The following is a 3,964-nucleotide window of genomic DNA, read 5'->3' as shown; positions in this document are numbered from 1 at the left end:
ATTAAAAATTTTTAATACTCCGGCTAGGGCCGTGTTAAATTTTATCTCTTAAATGGTTTTTAAAAGTAACAATACAATAATAGTACATTTTTTTTTATTTTTCTGAAAATCGATTTTTTTTTTTTTTTTTTCGTTCAAGTTAAGGCAAGCTATAACTTCTGTTAGAATCAACAGAATGACTTCATATCAAGCTCAAAAAACGTGGTTTTTAAAACTCTATCGCCCCTTCAGGAGTTTATCCTGATTCCAATAGTCAATTTTTTTCTATTTTTAAAACAAAAGAGACAAAAATATTTCAAAAATTCTATTTTTCACTATTTTATGAAAACTATAATTTTTTTTGAAAAAAGTTTCGACTAAAAGTTGTAGGATTTTACCACACATGCTTTTTAAGTCTTATACAAAGTATCTAGGACGATTTTGTCGAAAGTTAGAGCGTTTTTTAGAAATTACTCGAAAACTAGGAATGCAATAACTTTTGATAAAATTGTAGTAGAGACTTCGTATTAGGCTCAAACAACGCATCTTCTGAAACTCCATCGCCTTCCAGAAAGAGCATTATCTGTTCAGTCACTTTTTTTTTTTTTTTAAAAAACTAAATTTAAAAAAAAAAAAAAAAACGGTTTTTTTTTAAATTTTATGAAAAATATGATTCATAGATCAAAATTTTTTTGGAGGGGCGATAGAATTTTCGAATACGCATGTTTTAAGCCTAATATGAAGTCTCTAACACCATTTCATCATGAGTTATCGTTTGCCTAAAAAATGAAAACGGCAAAAGCTATAACTCAAAATAGAGTAGTCGCAGAGGGTTCATATTAGGCTTAAAATAATCGTTTTTCAAAATTCTAGAACTTTTTCAAATGAATTTTTATCGTACGAATAGTATTTTTCGTGCAAAAAAAAAAAAAAAAACACTATTTTTTTTTTTTTTCCGTTTTTTGGGAAAAAAAAAAAAAAATGGCCGAATAGATAATGTTTTTTTTGATTAGGGGCGATAGAATTTCCAGAGCCGCTTCTTTTGAGCCAAATCCGAAGTCTTTACGACAATTAGTTTAGAAGTTATGAACGTTTTTTCGACTCCTAGCCTCCGTAAAAAAAAATTGAAAATAGTAGATTGTTTGTTTTGTTGAATACTAAGATTTTAGGGGGTGGGAGAGAAGAAAAAAAATTTTTTTTTTTTTTTGAAACGGTCTAATATATATACTATATGGAACACGTATGCAATACCACTGTTTCTCAACATGCCAGTATGTTTATAAGTTTACTGCCAGTCCTAAGCCTGGGTAAAATGTGAAAGGAAATATCAACGTTAAACTTAGTTTTTTTTCGTGAAATTTTTCGGACTTAAAATAAAAAATCCCTTATTTTGAAGCCAAAAGTTGATAAAATAAAATAAAAATACGAGTAGTAGAAAAGGCCATAATTTACGATAAGCCGCCATTGGAGCACGATGGGGTACCACGGGCCTGAATTCCGGTGCGTCCTCGCTTGTTTCGGTTGTTTTGTCCGTTGTGTTTTACCTTTTTCCAGTTTTAAGGTGAATTGAAAACCCCGCGGATTTATTATTTACGTTTTTGAATACAAATTGAAGGATATTTGTTTCTGATGAGATCGATGATATGGAAGGTTTACCTGATGTTTGACCGTGTAATATTTGTGTCTTTACCACTACTGATTTCGTTGAAATCGATGACGTTGAAGTTTATTTAATGTTTCTTCAGGTAATAAACGTATTTTTTCCTCGGAAGATTTTTCAATGTTATTATCAATCGCTTTTATTATTTATTAGTGTTCCGTGGGACACTTATGTTCGTGTGACTTTTTGTTATTTCGCGATAAAAATAAAAGTTATGAATCATATTGGCTTCTACGAAGCCCATTAGTTTCCATTTTCTTTCCCAAAAGCATTCATCATATTTATTTTCAATTTTCGGCCCTTATCAGTTGTGATAGTGCCATTTTTCTACAGGGCCTAATTTTAAATATTGACGGATCGGATCCGGCGATGATTCAATCGACGACGCTTCATCTGTAGACTCCACGGTATTTTTTTGAAATTTTTTGGTCGTTTATTTTTTTTTTTATTAAACAAAATATAGTGTCAGAATTTGTTTTTGCAAGATATTTTTTGAACCGCTGAACCGAATTAGTTGATGTTAAATGAAATTTGTTTTTTTTTTTTCCCCAAAGCGATCATTATATTTATTTTCAAAGTTTGGGCCTTATCAGATGCGATAGTGCTATTTTTCGACAGGGCCCGATTTTAAATATTAACGGATCGGATCCGGCAATGATTCAATCGACGACGCTTCATCTGTAGACTCTCCGATATTTTTTTGAAATTTTTTGGTCGTTTATTTTTTGTTTTATTAAACAAAATGTAGTGTCAGAATTTGTTTTTGCAAGATATTTTTTGAACCGCTGAACCGAATTAGTTGATGTTAAATGGAATTTATGTTTTTTTTCTTTCCCAAAAGCAATTATCATATTTATTTTCAATTTTTGGGCCTTATTAGATTTAATATTCCCGTTTTTCGATAGGGCCCAATTTCAAATATTGACAGATCGATCCCGGCAATGTTTCAATCGATGACGTTTCATCTGTAGACTTTACGTTATTATTTTTGAAATTTTTCGGTCGTTTATTTTTTTATTTATTAAACAGAAATAAACAACATTAGAAAATAAAACAAAACAAAAAAAATAGTCATTTATTTTACAATAAAATGAAAAAACAAATCAAACAACAAGAAAAAAAATAAAAAATCCTACGGAACACTTAGGGTGCACCTTGAGGAACTTGACTATATTTTTTATTTTCTCATTGGTTTATGGAAATATGTTTTTGAATTGACATTAACAATATTATTTTTATATTTTAAAAATTAACATAAAAATGTCATAAATTACCTGCTACTGCGATGATGCGCCCTTCATAAACTTCCTAACCACCAACTGGCTCTTCATTATTGGTTCGCCATTCTATCGCAAAAAGCTGATTATCTCCATACACATCATTATTGTATTTTTTCATATCAATATTTTTAATGTGAAGAATATCAATCTCTATAGTATATTTGTCTTCATCTTAAGCTTGCGTCCATTTAACTAGTGCCAACATCTTCTTTGATATTTTATATATTATAATAACTCAAATAAAGAAAATGCAGACAATTATATACTTTTATTTTTAGAATTTAAAAAATTAAAGTAAGTGATAAATTGAAATATCGTAGCCGGATCATTTATTAGACATATGTATTTTGCTCAATAAAATAACCCTGCTAGATATGTGTTTTAATTAGCCCTGTTTATCCTGCTCACCAAAGAAACAATAGAAGGGTAGGGAGATAAATTTGCGTAATGTAGGGAGAGGTAAAAAGGAACCTGAAAAATACGCGAAAATAATGCACAAATTAAACACAAATAATTTATAAAACTTGAGTCAAACACAAATAACATAATGTTAAATAAAAAGGTAAATTTATTATTAAAATACCACAACTTTACCAATAGTATTGATGTTGAGTAAAAGATAGTTAAATTTGGACCAACATGGACCTTGACATAATCGATGCACTTGTGTAACACTGAATTTACAATAAAAATTATAATGAAGATCACTTTTACTTATGTTTCATTTAACAATTACATAAACGTTTTACTATACTTTACAGGTCGTAGTTAAGACCAAATTTATGACCACGAGGCCGTTGATTTTTGTATTTGAAATAACTAATAATTTTCGGTAAACAAATTATTGCTTGAATCAGCCCACTATAATTTACTTTATTCAATATTTATTCGATTAAATAATTTCACACGAAGCTTGTACTTGAATTTAAATAAAAAAAACAAGACAACTTAGGCAATGCGGTCAGAATTCATTATAAGTTAAATCCAAAATGATTTTGATAAGTTTAAATTCGTAATTTACATAACCAAGTATTACGTAAATATG

Source organism: Aphidius gifuensis, linkage group LG2 (assembly GCF_014905175.1).
Source record: "Aphidius gifuensis isolate YNYX2018 linkage group LG2, ASM1490517v1, whole genome shotgun sequence".
NCBI lineage: Eukaryota > Metazoa > Arthropoda > Insecta > Hymenoptera > Braconidae > Aphidius > Aphidius gifuensis.
Note: the sequence above shows the minus strand (reverse complement) of the source record.